The sequence below is a fragment of the Aotus nancymaae genome, unplaced genomic scaffold (assembly GCF_030222135.1).
Source record: "Aotus nancymaae isolate 86718 unplaced genomic scaffold, 86718_ANA_hifiasm-v0.15.2.pri h1tg000029l, whole genome shotgun sequence".
NCBI lineage: Eukaryota > Metazoa > Chordata > Mammalia > Primates > Aotidae > Aotus > Aotus nancymaae.
In genome coordinates this window covers 71,768,358-71,794,474 of record NW_026988442.1, presented here as the reverse complement: position 1 = coordinate 71,794,474, position 26,117 = coordinate 71,768,358, and the positions used below count along the sequence as shown (strand labels likewise).

The 26,117-nt window shown below is 36.7% G+C and overlaps 1 long non-coding RNA gene and 1 pseudogene across 1 annotated transcript in view; both read left to right on the top strand.

The window, feature by feature from the left end:
* Positions 1 to 18,998, top strand: part of LOC135276943 (uncharacterized) — a 58,280-nt gene extending 39,282 nt beyond the window's left edge. The window contains exon 4 of the long non-coding RNA XR_010344501.1: positions 18,881 to 18,998. This is a non-coding gene — a long non-coding RNA (uncharacterized LOC135276943). The remainder of the gene's footprint in view (positions 1 to 18,880) is intronic.
* A 3,720-nt stretch (positions 18,999 to 22,718) lies between these two features.
* LOC105723644 (mitochondrial carrier homolog 1-like) lies at positions 22,719 to 23,360 on the top strand (annotated as a pseudogene).
* Positions 23,361 to 26,117: the final 2,757 nt, after the last annotated feature.

Here is a 26,117-nt window from a genome sequence, read left to right as displayed (position 1 = left end):
TTATGAAGTCCAGCCGCGGTGGCTCACAGCTGTAATCCCAGCAGTTTGGGAGGCCGAGACAGGTGGGATCAGTTGAGATCAGGAGACCAGCCTTGCCAACATGGTGAAACCCTGTCTCTACTAAAATATAAATATTAGCTGGGCGTGGTGGTGGGCGCCTGTAATCCCAACTACTTCGGGGGTTGAGGAGGGACAGAAGAATTGCTTGAACCCAGGAGGCAGAGGTTCCAGTGATCCAAGATCATGTCATTATACTCCAGCTTGGGCCATGGAGTGAGATCTGTCAAAAAAAAAGAAAGAAAGGAAGGGAGGGAGGGAGGGAGAGAGAGAGAGAGAGGAATGAAGGAAGGAAGGAAGGAAGAATGGAAGGAAGGAAGAAAGGAAATGAAGGAAAAGGTAGGTGATGCCAAATGACTCCAGATTGTTCACATGAGTGGCTGAGATAGTGACAACTTTTCTACATAATGGTTCAATGTATGTGAACTTTGTTACATGCACAAAATTATTAAAAAGCATTGTATAGAATTACCTTCAAGCTATGTATATAAGGTACATCTGAAACATAAACAAGTTTTGTCCCATTCTGATGGGACTCAAGGATATCTCATTATGTCTATGCAAATATTTCAAATCTGAACAAATCAGAAATCTAAAACACTTTTTCTCCCAAGCATTTTGGATAAGGGATAGTAAACCTGTTATTGTTTTTATCAGACATTCTAGATACACTATAGATGAACACTATTTGTGGTTTGTAGCTTTGAAAGGACATCTAATGATTACCACCTACTGGAATTCATGACATTAAGTAATACCTTCAAGCTGAGCATGAGTTGAACCTGGTGACTTACTTCCAATGAGTAGAATGTGGCAAAAGTGATAGGATGTCACTTCTGAGATTAAGTTGTAGAGATTGTGACTTTCCTCTGGCTTGCATTCTTCCTCGTTCCCATCTCGCTTTCCCTCTAGCCCTTCTTATGTTTTTGGTCTGAAGACGTTCATTATATTGTGAGCTACTGTATGAACCAATCTACATAACAAGAAACTGAGGGCTGTCCCCAGCCAATATCCATCAAAAAAATCTAAAATGTACCAACAGCTATGTGAGTAAGTTTAGAAGCAGATCCTTCTCCAATTGAGTCTGCAGATGAGATCATAGGCTCAAACAATACCTTAATAGCAACCTTATGGGAGAAATCCTAAATCAGAGAACCTTCGTAAACCATGCCTAGATTCCTGACCAAAGCGCCTTTGAGATAATAAGTGTGTCTACTTTTAAGCCACCACGTTTTCAGATAAATTGTTACTCAGCAATCGATAACAAATACATCATACAAAAAGTATGGCTCCAGGAAAAGATAAAAGTTTTTCCTCTAGGAAGAGAAAAAACGTTTTCCCACTAGCTAAAGAGAGGCATGAAGAATTTGAACGTAAAACAGGTTTCAGAGGTGTCAACAGGGAGTGAATCGAGCCTTGAGAATATCAGGGATTACACACAGGTTATTATATCTTCTTGAACAACCTTGCATTGTATAAGCAACATATTTGATGGATAAAGTCAAATACTTAGTGGTGGAAATCTAGAAACAGCTGTAGTCACTGAGCTGAAGATCTAGATGATACAGATAGTAGCTCTGCATTTATGTGAAATTCATTTCTCCATTTTCTTCCCTACAATTCCCCCTTTCTGACACACGCACATACACAGATACACACAGATACACACACATACACCCTAAGAAGGGACAAGTGTGAGATCCTGCAGATATAGTTTGAAGATTTGTATTCTTCAAATCTCATGTTGAAATTTGATCCCTAATGTTGGACGTAGGAAACGGTGGGAGGCATTTTGGTCATGGGGGCAGATCCCTCATGAACTTGGTGACATCCTCATAGTAATGAGTGAGTTCTTGCTCCATCAGCCCCCAAGATAACAAATTAATATTAAGAGGGAGGCTCTGCCCTCTCCTTTCTTTCTTTCTCTCCCATAAATGATGTTTGTTCTCTTTTGCTTTCTGCTGTAAGTGCAAGTTTCATGAAGCCTTCACCAGAAGGAGGTGCTAGTCTCGTGGTTCTTGTACAAACTGCAGCCCTGTGAGCCAAATAGACCTCTTTTTTTTTTTATAAATTACCCAGCCTCAGGTATTCCTTTATAGCAATGCCAGAGAAACTAAGACACCTGCCATTAGGAAGATGTGGCCTATTGATCTGTTACAAAATACTATTTTACCTGTAAGATATTTCTCAGGTTCTCTATTTCTTTTCATTTGCGCCACTACCTGACTAGTCTAGGTCTCTATGTTCTCCTGCCTAAACTACTGCAAAAATATTCACTACACTCAATCTTTCTCCCTGCTGTAATCCATTGCATATAAAAAGTTACAAGAGGGAAATTTTAAAGATACAAACAGGATTGGACGTTTTTCTACTTTAAACTCTTCAATAGCTTTCCATTACCTTTAACAACTGCTCCAGAAAGTTATTATTTAGCCAAGAAGAATCCTGGTATATTTGATCTTTGCTTATCTTACTAGCATTATCTTATCTTTCTTATCTACTGCTTGTCTCACAGATTCTTTTATAAAATATCATAATTTAAGAAAACTTCACTGATCTTCTAGATTAGGCCAATCTCCATGTTAATATGATCTGTTTTCTGTCATTAGTTTTCTTCAGAGCACTTATTACCTTTGTAATTGCATATCATTTATTTACAGAGTTGTTTATTTCATCCATTAGATTACTTCAATTATTATTTTTTTCTCTTCCATTATACTTTAAGCTTCATCTGCTTTGTCCTCAGAGCTTAGTATAATGCTAGTATAAAATATGTGATGAACAAATATTTGATAAATGATTAGATAGACCTGGATTCTATGAAATATCTACTTCTGTATTCCAGATTTCATTAGAGAACAAACTGAATTGCTCAGACTGGAATCCTAGTGCTCTATCCAAGAAGTCACATGTTTCTTCAACCAAAACTCTCCTCCCCAACCACCAATACTCGCCCCCCACCTCCACTAAGCCTCCGCCACAAACCTGGCCAGAACTCACCAAGCTCTGCCAGTTTTTTTTTTTTTTTTAATTAAAATTTTTTTTTTTTTAAGGATGGGGTTTCACCATATTGATCAGGCTGGTCTCAAACTCCTGACCTCAGGTGATCCGCCTGCCTCAGCCTCCCAAAGTGCTGGGATTACAGGCGTAAGCCACCATACCTGGCATTTTTTTTTTCTAATTTTTTTTGCTCTGCCAGTTTTATCCCACAAATACTTGTAAATCCATCTCCTACTCTCTATCATTACTATCACTGATAGCTTGGTGGAAAACAACATTTTAAATTGATGTTTTAACCCTTTTTAACTTTACAGATAACATAAAATATAACCTTCTAGTTAGTCTTCTGTATTTCTTTTTTATACAAATAAAAACTGTTTATAATTAATATATTTAGTCAAATATACTTGTAATTTACAAGTTTAATGATTTTAATGCAATAATATATTGATGGAACTACACTGCTTTTCTATTTTTACAGATAAAGAAATTTAGACAGACAAGTTTTCTAGGACCACATAGTTTATAAATGGAAGTTACCTGTAGCATTAGACATAAGAGAGAGTTTGCAATTAATAGGATTGGATTTTAAAAATGTGCTTCCATCCAAATTCTATGCACATTCCAAATTCCATGCACATTCCAAATTCCACAGCACTACTTTTGCTGCTTCTCACAAAAATCCATCGTTTATTTATTTGGCATTATTATCTTTCTAAAGCACAGATGTGACTATGCTATACTCCTATCCCCCGTCCCCTCCATCATTGAAAATTGGATAAAATCTCAGATTTTTAATATGATCTATAAGTCTTTCTATACTCTTGTGTCATCCAAATTCCCCTTCATCATCTCTCACCTCTCCTGGTTTCTACCTTACCCTCTAGTCTTACAAAGTTGGTCATAAATTCCCACACATACTATGCTCTTTCAGGCCTCTGTATATTTGCTTATGCCATTCTCTTCACTAGGAACAGCTTCCTTAACTTCTGGGCTTGCATAAATGTCAGTCATCCTTCAAGATTTAGCTTAGCTATTGCCTAATCCAGGCAATTTCCCTAAATTCCACTGTTAGGTGCTTCTATATTTCCATTATTTTGCTTTCTCTATTATTTTGAAAACTTTTTTTTTTCTTTTTGCTTGGGTGTTTGCCTATTCAATGATCTGTAAATACTTTCAGAGTAAGGACTGTGTCTCACACTTTGATATCCAATAGCAATCAGAGTGATTGGCACATGATAGGCACTCAAAAAATAATTGCCAAAGAGCATTAAGAGGTGATAAGTAAGACGCAGTGAGAAACACATCCTGTGAATTTAGACCAAACACAATAATCAACATTTTTATTTCTAAAGTTGACATTTCATACAATATTGTAAAAAATATAACCCATATGGTGTTCATAGTTCTATTTTATAGATGAGGAAACAAATGTTCATTGAAATTTAAAATTTGTCCAAGCTCTATTAGTGGAATTCAAATGTAGATTTTACTACAATATAGATCACATCCTTTATATAATCTTTGGTTATTGTATATAATTCCTGGATATTATATATAATTTAGATTTCCTGGAAAAAAATCTTTGTAATAATAGCTACTGTTTATGGTAATTACTATGTCCAAAATATTCTGCCAAGCACATTTTTTCATTTATTCATATTCATTCAAATAAATGTTTATCAAACCCCTGCTATTACCAGGCAATATTCTAGCAACTGGATATACAGCAGCAAATAAAACAGAAAAACAAATATCTGCCCTTATGGAGTTTATTTAAGAAGAAAAGGAACAAAACAATAAATTTATAAATTCATCAAATATATCAGTTGGTTAACAAGTGCTCTGGAAAAAAGTGATATGTAAATGGGGATAGGTATGAAGGGGCAAGAGAGAGGATTGAATCTGTAAATGGAATGGTAAGGAAGGCTTCACTGTGGTGACATTTGAATTAGAACCAGAAAAAGATATCATGTGGTGCCTGTCATCTGTACAGTCAGGAAGATAACGTGGTAGGAATGGAGACGGTGGGGGTATGTTAATGGAAGATGAGAGAAGTAGGAACCAGGGTTGGAGGTGCAGACAGGGTATGATCTTGGATGACACTTCGATGACTTTGGCATGTACTCTTATGAGTTGGAAGATTATTGAGCATGAAGTGACATGATCTGACATGTTTTGAAAATATCACTTTGGTTATTGTGTTGAGAATAGAATATAAAAGGATAAGGCCAAATGTAAGGACACCAGTTGGAAGGTATTTTAACAATTCATGTGAGAAATTGAAGTATCTGAAACCAGTTGGCAAGAGAGGAGAGGATGTAAAAAAAAAACAAAATTTGCTACAGATTAGAGGGAGGGTGTGGGAGAAAAAAGTCACATGTAAAGTAATTATTGCTCTCTATTCACTATGGAGGATGGATGTGTAAAGCCAAATCCAATAATATGCAAAAAAATGTGAAAACCTTTTGTATGATTTCTGACTTTTTAAATGAAATAATTTTGATATCTTGTTATTATTTGAAATAAAGACTATATTAGGTTATAGTTTTTGAGTGGTAAAAATTGCTATTTAAAAGAAATTTCCAAAAAATACTATTTCATAGCATTTAAAATAGTTATCACATTCTTCTTTCTGTCTTTTTATTACTCATATTGGTACTGATTGCACTTAGTGAAAATAGAACGTATCTCAAAGAAATGTGGAATTAAGGAAGACATTTTTTTCATTTTTAATCCAGTGCCAATAAGAGATCAAATGACTAGCAGCAAAAAGCAATCATAAAGGCTCTGTCTGCTGTGGTATTTGGGAGACTGAAGCTGCTTTCACGGCCTATGGAAGGAAGGATGTGTCACGTTTACTGCCTAAGAAAATCTCAAGCTCTTTTTATCAACTGTGCATATATAAAATTAGATGTTTAACTAAGGCTGTTGAACAGATATAAAAATAATCAAGGACACTACCATTTTTGACATGTGTCTTTGTGTAACTGTAAAAAATGATATAATAAAGCAATCCAGGGTGAAACCACAGAGGAAAAATAATGGCAAGCACAGTGAATGCAGTAGTAAGAATGTCCCATTCAGAGCACAGAAATAGAGGAAATACATCTTTTCTTTCAGGTGGTGTGAACTCCTGAAAAAGAACTCAGATAGGACCAACAGTCAATGGCAATGCTTCCTTGGTTATGCTTATTATGTGATTTTAGTTTAGATTCTAGCTGAGCTAGAGGTATCACAAGAAAAGAAATGTCAGCAGAATATAATACGATTGATCTGACATTTACTCATGAAATTATCTTCCAACAATCTTTGCTCAGGCATCCTATTACTACCTTTATTTTCTCCACAATGCATAGAAAAGTAAGTTCAATTCATCTCTAAAGTTAAAAATGCAATAGGAATAGGGCATAAACTTTCATTGCTATTTCAACCCTCCTATTAAGTTTGGTAGGTCAACAAGACTATAAGTGGAACTGACTATTTCTCAGGAGAGAAAGGGTAAATGATAATAAATAAGACTCAGCTTGGTAATCAGCATCTGGCAGTATGTAAAATGCTTTGAAATTTTAATGACAGTGGCCATTAAATGACACTAAATAGTAATTTGTTAAATAATGTAAAAGAATCAGTGTTTAAGGTAACAAGTATAAGGTGGAAAAATAATAAAACTTGAAAAAGGAAAATATAAAAATATAAGACAGGTCAAATGAAACCTGTCTTATCAAATAGTAACTTTGGGAGAATGTACACTCATAGAATGAGTATATCACTGATTTTTTTTTCCTTAAGTTTGGGAGCTACCAAAAAAAAAAAAAAATTACATGGTCAGTTTTTCACCTAAACAAAAAAAATTTGAAAGATGGATAGAAAACTCAAAATGAAAAAAGGGAATAAAGCAGAATATTGAAAGCAGCTAATGCAAATATTCTTAAATATGGCCTTGGGATAAAGTATGAATTACCAGCATTCATCTTTTTCCCACTATTCTTCTTTCCCTTCAACCCAGTACTCCCCAGACAGCATGCACAAGAAATCATAGATTGTTGCTAAAATGACATAATTACTGAGATTGTATTTAAAAAGCAAGAAAATCAATTCAAGTCAAAAGCCAAGCAAGTGCTTTTAGCTTGTTCAAATTAAGCAAATCTTGGTAAAACTCCCATCTGCTCAGCCCTACCATAATGACTCTCAGTGAATTTCCCTGCAGAATGACCAAAAACTTGAATAGTTCCCTTTTAAATAAAGCCATATAAAATTAAATGACTTTTTATTTATTGATTTATCTTTTTTTGAGGTGGAGACTGCCTCTGTCGCCCAGGCTGGAATGCAGTGCATGATCTTGGCTCACTGCAACCTCCACCTCCTGGGTTGAAGTAATTCTCTTGCCTCAGCCTTCTAAGTAGCTGGGATTACAGGTACATGCCACCATACCCAACTAATTTTTTTTTTTTGTATTTTTTTTTTAAAAAAAGAGATAGGGTTTCACTGTGTTAGCCAGGATGGTTTTGATCTCCTGACCTCAGGATCCGCCTGCCTCAGCCTCCCAAAGTGCTGGGATTACAGGCATAAGTCACCACGCCCAGCCGAAATGACTTTAGACTATCACCCAAAGAATCTGAATAAAGGTGAACTTTCAGACTCTTCTGAAAGAGTATACTTTATCCTGTCATAAGAAAAATTCTCCCATTATTCTCTATATAGAAGTGCTAAGGATCAACAAATAACAGTTTGAGTTACTTTCTGATAGATCTAATTGTTAACACAATTTAATATTTTTAAATAGGATCTTCCAAATCCCTCTTTGTGTCTATTTTGTAAGTGCACAGACTTTCTACCTAAACTTCATAAACTCTGGGGATAACAAAACATAAAGAGGCTAGTTCTCATTCTCTTTTTCTTTTTCAACACATGCAAGCACACACCATACCACACACACAGACACACACACACACACACAGCAAGGGAATACACACTAGACAGTTTGCTCCAGAGGTGTGTGTGAAGAAACAGTTGTTTTACCTTGGATCACAAGCAGTTTGGAGTGAAGAGGTGATAGCCTGAGGGTTATGGCACAGGGTAATGTTCTGAGTACATGTTGATACAGTTTTCACTGTTGGGGAAAACGTAGGCTGATTTACTTTGCTTGGAACCAGAAACCAGCCATGGCAGGTGTTTCACTGCATTAGGCATATGGGCCTCAAAATGTCGATGACACCCCTACTGCTTTCATATTTTAAGTCAGCCTATTAATAACACCTGACAGCTGGGTCAAAAGCATATGTTATTTAGCCTTATTGTGACATTTTGGCTCATCAGGGCACCACCAGTGATTATTCAACCTTGAGAGTTGTGATTTTGTGTCTTAAAATTATGACTGCTCAACAGAGTAAGACAACACATAAATTCCAACCAGAAAACTTTATAAGGTTGTCTATGTACTGTAAGTGAATTTACTGGTCCAAGCAGTCAAATCCTTTTATGCGTGAAACAAATCCAGTCTTTAGAATAGATGGAGTGGATGGATCTAATATTAGGACTTAAGCAGTCCTGACATGGAATATTTTCAATGCCAATACCTCCAGGGAAAGGAACACCCAAATTATTCTCATCTGCTAATACGTAATTAGAGAATCTTCACAACTGGCCTGAGTACGCACAAAAGTTTATAGAGTTTAAGGTGAGGGCCACTTAAGAAAATGAGCACAAATGAAGGAGGAGTAGTGAATCTACAATAAACATGATTGGTACTAATGATAAAATCAAATGCTTATCCCAGACTCAATGTGTGAACTGTTTTAAGCATAGCAAATTCGTGGAGCCACTTACTCTTTACAACAGAAAGATACTGAGAACTAAATATTAAATGGATAACACGAAATTTGTAAGAATCAAGACCAGCAAAAGTATCACAAACCTGGATTAAAGACCCAAGAGAAATATCCACAGTCAACATCATCCCTTAGAATCCATCTTCAAATGGAAAGCTCAGAAAAAGGCGGAGAGGAGCACGTTGCACGTGACTGTGAATACCAGCCTCTTCTCATGAACAAATAACTCAGAGCCCTATTTGTTGGATTCCACCAAACCAAAATAAAATCAAAATCTCACTTATGGAAAACAGAGCAAAAATACTTCTGGGTACTATTTATTTATTTTATGTTTGTTTTCTCTCTCAATCTTTCATAATGAATTCAGATAATTTGTGAGAGGTAACTGAGTGGGTAGGAGTAGGGCCGGAGAGATTTGACGCTGGGCCAACACTTATTTTGAGCATGCCATTAAAAGCTGTTGATATGATTCTGCCAAACATACTTTCAACATTTCCACCCTGATAGGATGCAGAATAAGCATATAAGAGTTTCCTGTTATAGGAACAATGGCAGTAAAACTTGAGTTGCATGGCAATATTTTGATGCCTAGACCAGACTTCCTGCCAGGATATCTCCTGAAGGGGCTTTCTGAAATGAGTTTTGAGGACTGCAAAAATCTTGGAACACCCTGACAGTCAAAGCATTGGAATAAAGCCAGCACTGAAATTACTGAGGTTTGGGAAGAAAAGCGACAACTCTCTCTTTTCTTGGAAGTTGAAGGCTGTGTGGGAGTCCACAGCGGCTGGGCCGAGACTACAATTCTGACTACAAACCGGGACCAGAGGGTAGCAAGGCATCTTCTTTCAAAGAAGCATGTCTGTTCTGTTTGTTTTGTGTAATACCATGGATTGTGACCATTTCTCAATTTGGTTGATGATTAAGTGGAGCCCTCAACGTCCACTGGAAATTTACAGTTCATCATCACACTGGTTAGAGAAAGTTTTGCTAACTTTCTGTCTGTTTATGTAATGAAGTGTTAAAATGTGTTATTTATTTTAACTTTAACTACATAACACACATACAAAGCTGGATTAGCTTTTAACTGAGACTGGGCTCATAAGTAAAATTTTTTTAAAAAAAGTATCACGAGGCCGGGCGCGGTGGCTCACTCCTGTAATCCCAGCACTTTGGGAGGCCGAGGCGGGTGGATCACAATGTCAAGAGATCAAGACCATCCTGTGAAACCCCGTCTCTACTAAAAATACAAAAAATTAGCTGGACATGGTGGCGCATGCCTGTAATCCCAGCTACTCAGGAGGCTGAGGCAGGAGAATTGCCTGAACCCAGGAGGCGGAGGTTGCTGTGAGCCGAGATCGCGCCATTGCACTCCAGCCTGGGTAACAAGAGCAAAACTCCGTCTCAAAAAAAAAAAAAAAAAAATCACGAGTAAAATTAAAAAATAAACAACAACAACAAAAACCCTACTTCTATATGTCAAATCTTGTGACACTGGTCCTCAGAGGAACGCATTGCAATTATTTGTTTATTTGTTTTGTTTTTTGCTTTTTACTTTTCTGTTTTTGTTTTAGAATACTTAATAATGTAATTTGTCAGTCAAGCAGACTTTCTCTTTTCCAAAGCATGTGCTCTCCATGCAGTGAAACTGACTCGTAATGAATCTCAGGTAGCAATGTGCTCCTATTGATAGGTTTTGAGCACTAGGTGCAAAAATGTGTTCTGCTAAACTTGGAATAACTCCCGGCTGATGCAGAATTTGAAATCATATAAACTTCATAGCAACAATTCTTTCTTTTCCTCCAGCAGTTGAACAGAAAAAGTTTGCCCCCATTCCCAAACAAAAAAATGCTGCACAGTAATTATTTATTTTCACTCTTTGATTTGCATTTAATCTGACTTCATTTATTTATCCAAGCTGAGAAAGCACATAATTAAATGTTTTCACCAATATAATATTGGAAAATGATTTTAATCACTCAAATTATTTTCTCTAAACTTTAAAAGTCAAACATGTTTTCTTACTCATTGCAAAATGACTGAGGTTTATAACATTGATCATTTCCTTGTTTAATTATTTTTAAATGAAATGCTGATGTAAAAGTACAAGTGTTTAATGTTAACTACTGCTTCAGTAAAGAAACTGCATCATGAAAAAGGGTGAGATCAATAAGAAAAATGCCTGGTAGTATCTGGGGAAGTGGAGCCTCTATGAAAAGAAAGAACCATACACAGTGAGGAGAACCGTGAACACCGACGGCTCACCTCAGAGTCCTCAGGGTACTTCTGCCTGGTTAGTACCTCATTACTAGGGCGTCAGGATCTCCTACACAGTAGAAGTTTGAACTGAGACCCGGGCCAGTCATAGCAATTGTCAATGTAGACTGTCAAATCACCCCTGGAGATTTTAGAAGCCACACATAAGGCTTCTTTTCTCCTCATTCTGTTGTGAATTTCTCGGAAAGAGGCAGAACAGTTTAGCAACCACCCCTGCAGTGAATTGTGTCACTTATCTGGAGAATCTGGTGCACTGAATTTCTTTGCTGTGTTGGGACACATAACACATGCTTTATATATATTCTCTTCAGGACACATTGAGGGTGTCTCTAGATCGATTTCCCACAAAGTAAGGTCATGAAAGCTGGGGTGTGTTAACCAGCTGCAGGGCTCACAGCAGACCATCATATGAAGGGGTGACATCTGAAGCCACCAGCTGCATCCACTCCTTTGTCTTCTCACAGCCTCTCAGAGGCCTTCCTCAGTTACTCTATCAGCTGAGTGGAATTGACTGTTTCAGGGAAGGAAGTGAATTGTCATGGGGAAAAAGGCTAGAGACCAAGATGCCAGCAATGTCTCTGTTGGTATCCTTGAAATCCACAGAATCCAGAGTTGTCAAAGAAACATTATAGCATGGAAAAATATTGTATGTCTTTTTTTGCTGATCACCAGGAATCTCTCTTTGGTAAGAAGATGGAGAATGAGAGTATACACTCAACTAATATGTCGTCAATTCCTTGTATTTCATCCTTCCAGTTTCACCTTTCACAGGAGGTAGTACACAGTTTCAGGTGGAAAAGTTCCTCTCAAATGCAAATACAGGAAGTTTTAGTCAAGCAATGGCCAGTTCTTGGAACTCCACAACGGAATGAGCTCATGCTTCTCTGACCTCCCAGTGCTCCCTGTCTACCCTGGACTATTGATTCTAGAGACACGCTTTACAGTTTCTAATTTGGGCATTGCCATTTAGTAGCTGAGACTATACGCACATTTCCTAACATTTCACAGATGTAGTTTCACTATACTCAAAATGGAAAAAGTAATTATACCTCCTCATAGATTTTGTCATTATTAAATAAAAAATAAAATGTAAAAACATTTAGCACAATATCTGTCAATGAGTGCTTAATAAACCAATGAAAGTTAGCTATTATAGGCATTAGTCTCAAGCCAATACCTCTCTGTACCCTCCTATGACATGCCAATATTCTATTTGTCTTTACACTCTTCTCTGGGGTTCAAATGCCCCTATGTTCTTACTGCTTTTATCTCACTTTGGTTTTCTTCTACAATTCCAATCTCAGTCTAGTTAACTCTCAGCATTTTTTGGCTCTTGATTGAGTAATTACTTTGTGGCAAGATGTTTCCTAGACTCCTTGAACTAGATCAGATTCTTTGGTTATTTGTTTTCAAAAGACCATACTGCCTTTCTTCTGCATCAAAATCTCAGTGTGTTTCTTCATTTTATGTTTGTTTCACTCATATGACATTAAACTCCATGAAAACAAGAAGAATGTAATTTTGTGCTCACCATTTTCTTCCTAATGCCTGAAAAACTGCTTGACTTGCAGGAGGAGGTCATCAAATATATTTGAAAGAAAAAAAATGAGTGAATAAATAAATGCTGTCACTTGTAGGCTATTCTTTATTATTTTTGAGAAACTCTGTAATGACCAATTAAGCTATTTCGGCTGCATCATTCAGATCATTTTTTTTAAATATCTTTAGGATGTTATATCAATTTCTTCCATAATAGTAGTCTCTGACTGAGGTATTTTATTTTCACTCCATCCCTTTCATTATCCTTGATGATGTACAGGTGGGAAATGAAGAGAGAGGTAAGAAAGACAGGAGGTGGTGAAGACAGCCTGGGTTAGGGAGCCTCTGTGAGGCCGCAGGAGAGCAGTCATGCCTATTGAGTTGTTCAGATGGGCCACTGTGGCAAGAAAGCTAAGTTCCTGTTACAACTTTATGAGAGGGAGCAGTTGTGTGCATTCCTGGTAAGAATCACATTCCTCCCACCCTCCTTGGTCTCTGGTAGAAGGCCACCAAGATTGATTTATTTATACCCTTTGTCCCATATCATTATGCTTTTCCCCCCAGAAGTTAGCTTGGTTCACTCTCTTGAAACCACTAGCCTTTGTTCTAAAAACATCTACTTTGGAGAACCTTTTCCAACAACCCAATTTAAAGTAACATTCTCCACAGACAGACTGTCCTTCTCTCCTGTTTTATCTCTCTTTTTCACAGAATTGAATAACATCTGACATGTGTAGGTATTCATTTAATTATCATTTACCTACTCCTACTATATTTTAAACTCTAAAGGAATATGAATTCTTGTCTATTTTGCCTATTGCTGTACCTTCAGTTCCTAGAACAATATTTGGCACAAAGTAGGTGCTCAAAAAATATCAGTTATAGCAATAGCCTTTGGTGACAGTTGTTGGTGTCCAAGAAATATAAATTGCTGCAAAATGTTTAAAAGTAAAATGAACCTGGACTACCTTGGAGAAAGAATCTACCAGGTGTACAGAGCTACTGGGAAGTGTCCTGTCCTGCACAGGAGTAATTTGTGCTTAGAGGAGTTTAGAGTGGACATGGAGGTGTAGGGGGAGGTATTCCATGGGTTTTGGGAGCAGCAGAGGATGTGTTCTGCTCCAGAGTATCATGGTGTCTTCAAGGCTTCACTAATCAGGAAACAGAGCCAGCCATGAGGATTGCTGCTGGGACATCCTGTGACTACTGTGGATTATTTTTACTGCTCAATTCTCCAACAGGAAAAGCACCTTATCCTGGTTCCACACTGGATTCCTGCCCACCACTGGATTCCTGATATCTGCTACAAGCAAAAAATGTGCTACCTCAAAATTCTTCAAATTCATATTTTAAAATTTAAAAAATACAACATAATTAAAGTAGTTCTTTCCTTGTCTTTATTTTATCTTCCCTAACCCCAAACAAAATGCACTTTCTAGTCTTTTGACTATCAGTAAGCATCGGTGGCCAAGAAATCCCTACCCCGTGGAGTGTACCCAACCTCACAGTCACTGCTGCTGGCTCTGCTCCCAGGTACTCACTGGCCATATGTGGTACATGGCTTCTCCATCCTGAAGGCAATAAAAGGCTTTGAATATAATGGATTTCTTAGGTGATGACAGAAAATATGATATTTGCCTTCTTCGGGCTCTTCTGTGTGCATTTATCCTTGATTAGTACATCAGCTTTCTTTGTCCAATTATTTGTGTTTGTTTAATTATTTACCTGAATTCTTAAGTTTGGTTTTACTAAAATTTTAATTCTACTAGTTGATGCAGTTAAAAATCCTATGCTGTTTCCACCTATAAATGCAATAGGGAATACATCCTCTTGTTCTATAATGAATACTTTCTGTATCCTAAATTTGTTGTATTTATTAACTCTTATTAGAAACTGAGGGTGAGTCCTGTTTTATTTAGCAGCACGGTAGCTGGAAACCCTGAGAGTAATTGGGGGGTATTTAATGATAGGATGCGAGCGTGCTTTTGCTGCAAATTACAAACATGTACCCTTAGTTTTTAGTGTCAAACTGCTCTGAAAATTCATAATCAAATCTTCACTGTCTCTTATGTGTTCTTTTAAATTGCAAATTTACAGAGGGCAGGAATGGACGTCTTTGTTAAATCAGTATTTCTAAAGAACCAGACCTCATGCCATGCCTGTTGGCACTACATAAATATTGATTTATAAAAACTATGAATTGGGAGATAATGATCTCCATTCATCACTGGGAAAGACTATGAGGAAACTATAGTTGCAGTTCTCATCGAAATACTGAATGGTATATTTGGATAACTTTTGAATCAATAGATCAGAGTTTGTGTATGTGCATGTGTTTGTGGGTGTGTGGGGGTGTTGTGTGTAGGGTGTGGAGTGTGTATGCTGTGTGCATGGGTGGGTGTGTGTGTGTGTATATATATATATATATGTTTGTGATTAATTCTATGCAAAATGAAGTGGAGGAAGAGAATTTTGGTTTTGAAAGTCGTGTCTGCTGCTAGAAAGATTCAGTAATCTTCTCTTCACAGCTTAGCTCTATTTCACTACCCCTGTAACCTCTTGAGTTCTTTGTCTGAAGCCCATAAAACCATATTTTTCTTTGTTGTAAAGATCTTACACTTTCACTTTACTGAAAGAAAGGAGAAAAAATTCAAATTCAAATGTAAAAGTGAAAATAGTTCTAAATTTTTGTTTTTTCGAAGACTATTCATATTTCGTATCTTCTAATTCTCATTTACGAAATGATATAGTTTGATATTTACTGATTTTTAGGCTTTGAGAGGATTTTAGGAAGTACCTAAATTGTATTTCTGTTAAATACTAGTCTCATTATATGTTTACTTAACTGTTGTTAAATATATTTCAGAATGATTCTCAAACAGAGAATCATAATAATAGTTAAATCTAAATCTCAATCTCCTCTTTAGTGACTTGGCAACATTCATAAAATCACAAACTATGTAATAAGAAAAGGTTTTGCCATTGTTAAAACCAATATTTTCTCATGTTGTTTTAATGTAAAAACTTTTTTAAAACATTTAAATTGCAGTAGCATCCCTTTGGGAAAGATCTCACATCTATTTTTTTTTTTTTTTTAATTTGAAAGAGAAGAAAATGATTGCCGTGCAAGAGAATCAGTGACAAATAGAAGGTGACTATATCATAGTAGTATTTATCTCAAATTCAACTGGATTTCACAGCAAAGAGACAAGTTGTTTTCCCACAAATAATAATTCCTGGGTTATTTCCGACACCAGGGTATGAAGTTAAGCATGAAATGAACTACAGATATATAAAGGTTAAAATATATATATAAAGGTAAAAAAAATCAATATTCATCTCTGATCATGTTCCAAGACTGCAAATATAAGCCATGAGAGGACAAAGAAAATAAATGTTTAAGGGATTGAAAGTGTAAATCCTAAAACATTTTAGTTATTGCTGATATTTTTTATTCTTTGGCATCTTAATACCAACTTACTCTTCAATACTGAAAATAACAAATTAAGAAAACAGGAAGAAATGAAATCCTGTTAGATATGTAGGAAATTTCTCTGAAGCACAACCCTGAGTGTTTTATATAGATTGACAAAAACAATAATTACCGGGCATTACCTATGTTGAGGATGGCAGAAGAGATCATATTTGATACCTATGAGAAAAATAAAGTGGTTGAGAACATTTGTAGAGGTTGACGGAAAATCACTTGGATCAGTTGGCTCTATTTGAGGAACTAGAATCTTAGTAAGTCCTTATTATTAAGGCTGACGATGAATATGCATCCATTACCAGGTGTTTGTTTCTTTAAGGCAAAATCAAGTTTCAGAGTATGAATGAAAAGAAAAACTGTAGTATATACATACAATGGAATTTTATGGAGTCCCAAAATGGAATGAAGTCTTGACACTTGCTACAACATGAATAAATGTCCAAAACATTCTGCTAAGTGGAGGAAGCCTGAAATAAGATGTCACATATTATATTATTCCATTTATACCTAGAATAGCTCGTTCCCTGGGAAGCAGACTGATGTTTGGCAGGGGCTGAGGGGAGAGAAAAATGGAGAAGGATTGCTTAATGGGAACAGGTTTTCTTTTTAAGTTATAATATGTTTTGGAACTTGATAGAAGTGTGGTTGCAAAACATTGTTAATTCAATACTAAATAGCATTGAATTGTTCACTTTAAAATGATTAATTTTATGTTATATGAATGTCACTTTAATTTTTTTAAAAAAAAATCTGGCTCCAAGAGTGTTGCTCTAAATGCAGCCTCCACTTCAGGCTGGAAATAACCTCATGCCTCCTTTGTGTTGCTTGATGTTAAAATAGCATGTTTTTCTTGGCATTGCTCTCTTTCTCTTTTCTGCTTCCTAATCAACATGTCCAACTTGCACAGAAAGGTCTCATTTCTGTTGAAAGAAAAAATTAACAGTTTATCTTAAGAACATTGCAAAAACCAAGTTGAAGTCCAAATTAAATGCATTCTATATTCTTCCCATTACTCTCTTATGCGTAAGACTAAAATAAAATGCGTAACAGTGAGTAGCCAGGAATCGTAGAGGGAGGACACACATGTATGAAGCAGCTCTCACTTAGCAACTTTTAGAAATGTTAAGTGGAGGGCGTAGGATGTTAACCATATGGGGTACAAGGTGGATTCTTCTGGCTAAGGAGTAAAGATGGAAAGGATTTCTAGGCTGCCAGGAAGCAGGTAAAAATTCTGCTTGAAATTAGCTCTTTCATGGAATAGTAAAAATTTGTTTCTTAGGAAAAAAGCATTTAAACTTTCAAAGCTTAGTATCAACTCTGGTACTAACTGGCTAATGTCATTGTGTTCTTATTTTATTTCAGATTTTCAAATTTATTTTTAGCAAATTTAGAGTATTTCCTTGTAATTTTCATTATGATATTTTAAAATCATAGTACAGAAAAGCATAGAAAATTATATGGTGAGTACTCATATACCCCACCATCCTGGTGCCAAATCTTATCATTTTTCTGTATTTGTTTTAGATTTTAAAAAATAAAAATGTAAAATGCCCTTGCTACCTTTGTGTACCTATCTCTAACTACATTATTTTCTCCTTTGCCAGACCTAATTGCTCTCTCAAAATTGTTAACATTCCCACAGACACTTACATATTTTTACTTCATTATTAATGTCCCCATCAAAATCCATGATTTTTTGTCATTGTTTAACCCTCAGAAGCAGATACCTCACATCATGACATCATCGTGATTTGTCCATGTAAAGCCTTTACTTGTTTTCATATTGTACGTATGTATTTATTCATTTATTCATGGCTTTTTAGCCTACTGCTCCCTACTTCCAGTGACAACTGTCTCTGATGGAAGTCCTGTGCATCCTTTGCTCTTGGAGAGCACAACCATTTTTATGATTAAAGAAGAGTGTTTATATGAGTTTCCTTTTCATTTTTTTTCTGTTCCTTGTTCTTTGTTATAATTTATATTCCAAAATAAACTCTCAAAGCAATTTTCCAGAAAAATGGTTGAGGATAGTAGGGGAAGGCCTACTTTTAGGGACAGAAACCTGTGTGGGATATGAGATTAGGGGAAACTAGGTGCTTCTTTGTTATTAGCAAATGTAATATTAAATGGTCTATAAAACCACTCTTTTCAACATTACAGTTTGAATAAAATTGCAATCACGGAAACAGGTAAATCATGTGTAAGAAAGCTCTATTCCCATTTTAGTGCGGGAAGCCAATTCTCCCATGCTGTATAATTCTATTTTAGGGTCCTACCCATAGCTTGTAAATATGAATGTGCTAGAAAACAACTTCACAGAGTGAGATGAGTGTTTGAAGTTCCTGGGTTTACAGACAGCTTATGTTTATAAAGTTTGTTCATAAGCAAGCTTTTCAAAACTAAGCATGAATTTTCCTATACAGAGAATGTTTAGTAACTATGAGTATATCCATAAGCTAATTCAGGGAACTTAGAAAGCCTTTGGTAACTGAGAAACAATAGTATTAGTAATGTAATTAGGACTATATCAAAGAATGCTTGGCGATGCTTATTGAGAATGGAATGTGGGGCTGGTGGATTACTTTCCTTTCTTTTCCTTCTTGCTGTCTTTCTTCCCTGCCATGGTTTAGTCTTTGGTGACAAGAAATGCCATGATCCTGAAATTGCTTCCCTTTTTCTAATTTCCCAGCTTCACCTTCCTGCAGCCATCTCTCTTACTTCAGCAACAGTAGCCAGTGTCACTGGGAATGTTCTGCACTCTCTGTCTCAACTTACATCTCTATCCGCCATTAAACACCGTATTTGCAAGTCAGTAAGTACTTCTAATAGTTTCTCTAATGCAAAATCAAGGTCCATTCTTTGGGTTTTATATGACAGTGTAATTATATTATGGCATCTTTTACAATTGCCTATTCTGCACATCCAATTGGTAAGAGTGATACCATTTCTACCTTAAAAAAATGTGTGCCAAATTCAGGACTTTTCATCTCCTCCACCATTCCCTGTATATATTCTTGCCCTCCAGTAGCTCAATTCTGCATATAATAGCTAAATAATCCTTTTAAAAGGTTAATGCAACCTCATCACAACTTTAATCAAAATCTTTCATCTTCTTCCTATCACAGGTAGAGCAAAATTCAAAGCCTTTATGATCTGACCCGTGTCTTCCTCTCCCAACTCCTATCTCCGCCTTCCCCTGCTTACTCCACCAAAGCTCCAGTGTTCTTCGGAGCTCAGTGCCTTTGTAGGGCATTTGCCTCTGTTGCTCTCTCTTCTAGAATGTTCGTTCTCTTATGTTTGCATGGTTCCATCCTTCACTTAGTTTTTGTCTCTGCCAAAATTTTATCTTCTCACACAAGTCTTTCCCCGGCACCAAATAGTATGTTCTTTCTTCACCGCTCTCTATTGCCCTACATTGCTTTTTTAGATAGCATATATTATTGACAATAAAATTTTATTTATTATTAATTTATTTGCTAGAAAAGGAAAAACAGCTTATATTCTTCACTATTCTAGCAATGGCATGTAGAATCTGTGCCTGGAATGTAGAAGGCAACAGTAAATGTCCATTGAAGAAGTGAATGAATCCATTTAGATAAAACTACTTTATTAGTATTAAAGGCGAACAATATGTTGCACAAGAATATCCTGGGAATTTAAATAAGTTCATTGTTTAAGACATAGCACAACAACAATAAAATGTATAACGGAGAAAGTAGTAATGGTTAAGAGAAAAAAAACTTGCCAAACGAAAAGCAAAATGAAGATAGAATATTTTTTATGGAGGATGAATAACAAAAATAAAATAAAACTTAAAATGGAATTTAATAGATTTTAAAGGTGAAATGTGCATGGAATTATGTAAATGTAGATGGTAAAGGAAGTTAATGATGAATACCCAACCAAGAATTTAAGTAATCATTAAGTTTTTAATGCTGAGACACTATTTTCGCAAAACATCAAGATATAATGAAAAACTACAGTTCATAAGAAAGGTTTGTTCATAGAAACTAAAAATGTTTTCTTATTTTTTCTCTTATGGAATGGAGTGAATATATACAGGATCTACCTACATATGTTTCGTATGTATTTACCGAACACCTAGGAGTTATTGGAAGTCATTATGGGAAACACAAATGCCTAACAGAATCACTGTTCTCGAGAAATATAAAAACTAATAAACTATAATCTATAAGTTGTTTGCCACAAAGATTAAGTCATACATAAATGTTTAGTAAGTAAAATATTTAAATAAATAATGCAATTGAAGTTTTGTAATTTGTGAGAGTCACCAGAGTATAGTTTCAGAGTCAGATTGCCAGGGTTCAAATCAGCCAGGTCTCCCAGCCATTGTCCTCACTTCTCTAAGCTCCAGTGTCCTCTTCTGTTAATAGATGACTGAATATAATCATTTATATACATTACCTAACACTGCACCTGGCACATAGGTAGTGCTCCATAAATACCATTGCCTTCTAACATGAGCTACCTGTAATAATAATTCAATCTTCCAACTGCTTTTTCAGTACAAATTTGTACTTGGTTTGTGCTGGAAAATACTGTTTTCCTGAGTGTAGAGTTTCTATATAAGGAATATTAAAACTCATCTCTAGTGATTTTTACTAGAAAATCACATGCCAGGGTGATTTTTTTCCCCTGTTCTATCCTGGTGAACTGAGGAATAACAACATAATCAAAGGAAATATTCTATGCAAAGACCATTTTACAACCTGTCATTAGGCACAACTACCCAGGTTATAGTTATTCAAGTACACATTGCTCAGACTATCTATTTTTCCCTCATGCTATCATTATCCTCTAATAATAGAATTTACAAGACATTTTAAGAGGCCAATAAAAAGCAAGTTCCTATGAGGGAATTTGTGAATTTCCTTTTAAAAAACTTCATTAGAAATGAGAAACCTACCATTGACCATGATGTTAATGGTGACTATTCTGTTCATCAACATGTTTATAATTCATATAGCAACTAATGATTATAAAGCATCTGATGATGGCAAGCAATTATAATAATTATGGACTTTCTTTTATGTGCAGAACAGCACTTGTACTATGTAACAATAAAATAGGGCTGTAATTTAAAGTAATATTTCACATTTTTCTGCCATCGAGGATTGCACTTCTGATTTTTAAAAAGTGCACAAGACTCCTTTCTATTGGGTTGGTTTTAAATGTGTCTGCCCGATCACATGGATGCTATTCTAATGGTCATTTCAAGCAAAAAAATAATCAGTTAAGCCTCAAGAAAAAGATGTATTTATACCTGTAAACAGCAATATTCAAGCTGGAATAGACAGCAATCAAATCCTAAACACTGAGAGATACATAAAGAACAATGTTTACATAGACACGATTAGAGTGTTTTCTAGATAGCATTTCGTCATTTCTATATCACCTAATTGAAGCGATATTTCACAAATAATGTATAAATAAAGGAATTTGTAGAGAAAACAGGGAAACTACATACACACATGATAAACTCATACTATGTTTGGTCATGTATGAGTTACAGAAGCATAGCTTCTAGGTCATTTACTAATGTTTTCATTTTTAACCACAGATCTTTCTTCATAGTTAATGATATCTTTCCAGACAGCTAATGCTAACTCCTGAACTACAGGACCACATTCTTAATGTCATCTAAATTATTTTCTTTGTTCCTGACTTCAGATGCCCTATTTTTTATTCCAAGGATCATTTTTACGTTAAAAATGCTCTAAAATTATTTCTGCATATTTTAATGTATAGAGACTAGAATAAAAGTGCTTCCCACCTTTAACAGCAGAAGTCCGCTTCTGCAGGATCTACCATCTTGAAGAAACTCTATTAGTCCCAGACTGCTGCCCTTGATAGATTGTATTCACTCTGGCCTCTATATCATCATTTTTTTAATTCTCCAAAGCAAATATTTTCACTTTATAGCACTGAGTTGTATTATATCTATCATTGCATTTTAATAACTCTATGTAAACAAGTTTCAAATGAACAGATTTCCAAAGAAGAGTGCTAGGCTGTGTGCTTGCTCAAGTCTGTAATCCAGCACTTTGGGAGGCCAAGGTGGGCAGATCACATGATATAAGGAGTTCAAGTCCAACCTGGCCTACATGGTGAATCCCCACCTCTAATAAAAATATAAAAACTAGCTGTGTGTGGTGGAGCATGTCTGTAATTCCAGTTATTCAGGAGGCTGAGGCAGGAGGATCACTTGTGCTCTGGAGGTGGAGGTTGCAGTGAGCTGAGATGGCATCACTGCACTCCAGCCTGGGCTATAGAGTGAGACTCTGTCTCAAGAAAAGAAAGAGTGGTAGTGACAGCTAAATCAAAAGTTCCTTGGGAGTGCAGAGAAAAAGGGAGAAAGGGGAGAGGAGCTGGCTTGGCAGGTTCTGAGGGGACAGCAACATAGTTGCTAATACCTTCACTGCAGAAATGTGTAATGTTTGGGAAAATATCTGTGTTTTTGGTAGAATTTACACCCAGGGCTGTTCCAAGGCCTGAGCCCCCAGCTAATGTCCAACACCCTCTCCACTGTGACCCGGGGTAGCATGAAGAAGGTTTTCCCTCCAGATGAGCTCGAGCAGGTTTCCAACAAGGATGATATGAATACTTCCCTGAAGAAAGTTGTGAAGGAGACCTCCTACGAGATGATGACGCAGTGCGTGTCCCACATGTTGGCCCACCCCCTGCATGTCATCTCAATGCGTTGCATAGTCCAGTTTGTGGGATGGGGGTCCAAGTACACTGGTGTGCTGAGATCCTTTGGGAAGATTTTCAGAGGAAGGCCTGTTGGGATTCTTTGTTAGAGTAATCCCTCACCTCCTGGGTGATGTGATTTTCTTGTGGGGCTGTAACTTGCTGGCCCACTTCATCCACCTTGTGGATGACAGCCTCAGCCAGGCCCTGATCATCCAGAGCTGCACCAAGCTCGTGATGGGGATCGCAGTGAGCATGCTGACCTACCCCTTCCTGCTAGTTGGCGACCTCATGGCTGTGAACAACTGCGGGCTGCAGGCTGAGCTCCCTGCTTACTCTCTGGTGTTCAGATCCTGGATTCACAGCTGGAAGTACCTGAGTGTGCAGGGCCAGCTCTTCTGAGGCTCCAGCCTGCTTTTCCATCGGTGTGATCAGGATCATGCTTCGCCCTGGAGTGACCTGAATCATCTAAAAAACACGGTCTCAACCTAGACACGGTGGGTGAGGCCTGACCATCTTAGGACATCAGCAAGACGACTCCAACCCAACAACAACCAGATGTGCCCCAGCCCATCAGGCTTCAGTTTCCATATTTGCTGTGTGTCTGTCCAGATGTGGGGTCGGGTGGGGATGGGGCTGTACCCAGTGGATTGGGTCTCCTGCCAGACCTGGGGAAGGTGGGGAGTTGGCAGAATCCCATACCTTACAGATTTGCTGAGTGTCTTATGCAGAGGGCCAGAGAATGGCTTGTGGGGGCCCAGGTTGGATGGGGAAAGGGTAATGGGGTCAGACCCCACCCTGTCTACCCTTCTAGTCAGCCCAGTGCCCATCCTGCAGCTCAGCTGGGAGCATCATTCTGCTGCTTTGTAAATAGGGCGGATCCCCTGGTACATAATCACCATCATGTCTAGGCCTATGCTAGGAGGCGAATGTCAGGCTCTGCCTGTGTTTTTCTCAACATTAATGACATGAGGGCAGCACCTGTCTCTGAATGGGAAATCATGTGATTACTTAGAATGTGTCCTCCTCATCTAATGCTCATCTGTTTAGTGGTGATGCCTCGTGTACAGGATCTGGTTACCTGTGCAGTTGTGAATACCCAGAGGTTGGGTAGGTCATTGTCTCTAGTCCTACCCAGTTTTAAAGTTCATGGTAAGATTTGACCCCATCTTCCACAAATAAATGTAATAGTGGTGAACAACAACAACAACAAAAATGAAATCTACTTTTTTGTTTATTTTTTCAGGTTAGAGTTTAGAGAAATTCTTCCTTAAGTAAAGTTGGCATTTAGCATGTCCCTCATCCATAGTAAGGTATCATTTCTTTGATAAGAAAAGCCATTTTACTATGACATTAATTAGAGGAGTCATTTTTCTCTAAACCCTTAAGTTTGGCATTTCCTTGTATGAGACTAGGCAAGGTCAAGAGTATTGATTTTAGTTGACTTATGCAGTTTTTCAATAACCCCAAAGCCTGATATATTTTGGTTAATACAACTAGAGGGAAAAAAATAGCATATAGTTTGGGAGCAAATCCATATTTATTTTATGTTTCTGTGGGACCAAGATATTTACCTGTATTTACTGAGAGTGTATGCTGAACTATTTTAAGGTAAAGTACAAGTTGTATTAAGAAAGGAACAGGTAAAATGTCTAGCATTTAATAGTCTGAATACATTTAATTTCACATTAAATGCCTCTTCATTACCCAACCTATTTCAGATCCCTGAATGTTAATGTTCACTGAAAATACAAACACAAATATTTATTCTTTGTTTTCTTTGGATTAATGTCCTCTAAAGGACATTTCAAATGCATTTCATATTCAAAAATAATGTTGGATGTGACCTTAAGAAATGCCTCAAATCAGTGGTTTTCTTTGTGTTTATTTATTCCCATTTACTACTCATGATGCTGCTGGTTTTTCTGGTTTTAGTATACCCAACAAGTACAGTTCAGAAAAATGTACATGCCATGTATGTATTATATGTCTATATACACATAAATGTGTATATGCATATATAACATAAAAGATTATATCATTACTTAGAAATTTTTCTAAATAAAATAAACTAACTTCAATATTTAATCTTAACCTTTACATTTTCCCTTAGGAAGATTTTTAAGCTACTAATTCTATAATCATAGTAAATTTACTTTTTATATTTGTGATACGTTATTACTCAGTTGTAAAGTGCAGTTAAACCGTGGGGCCCAGAAAGTCTATATAATCTGGTCATAGACCAATTCTTTCTCAGTTCTCCCACCTCTTTCATTTTCTCACTCCATCCCAGGCATGTGGGCCTTCTGTGCTTCCTCCAGCCTTGCCTTTGCATTTCCTATCACTAAACCTGGAGCATCCAATCCCCACTTTCCTTATTCTCTACATATGTTCACATGACTCATAGCCTAACTCGATTAAGGTCTCTTTTCAAATGTAATTTCCCCATAGAGGCCTTCCCTGACCACTTTATTTAATATAACATCCCACCTTCATTAGTACTTTTATACTATGCTATATCTTTCTTCCTAGTTTATGAGCTTTCTTCCTTATTCTTTCTATGGCAGGAGAACACAGAGAAATGTGTTTTGTTTGGTGCTGTATCCACAGCAATGAGAATAGTACTCACAGGTGCATGTGTTCAGTAAATACTATACTGAGTAGAAATAGGCTGGTCATTCAGGTGCTAAGCCCTTTAATACTTTACATTAGTTCATTGAAAGCTCTGAAGGCTTCAGAAGGTGGATAATAAGAAACTTCTCTGAGTTAAAAGAACATGTTCTAGCCCAATGTAAAGAAACTAAGAACCTAGAAAAAAGGTTTGATGAAATCCTAACGAGAATAGACAATTTAGAGAGGAATATAAGTGAATTAATGGAACTGAAGAATACAATACGAGAACTCCGCGAAGTATGCACAGGTTTTAACAGTTGAATTGATCAAGCAGAAGAAAGGATATCAGAGGTCGAAGACCAACTTAATGAAATGAAACGAGAAGTAAGAGTAAAAAGGAATGAGCAAAGTCTCCAAGAAATATGGGACTATGTGAAAAGACCTAATTTACGTTTGATAGGTGTACCTGAATGTCATGAAGAGAATGAATCCAAGCTGGAAAATATTCTTCAGGAAAACTTTCCTAACCTAGTAAGGCAGGACAATACTCAACTCTAGGTAATACAGAGAACACCACAAAGATATTCTTCAAATAGAGCAAC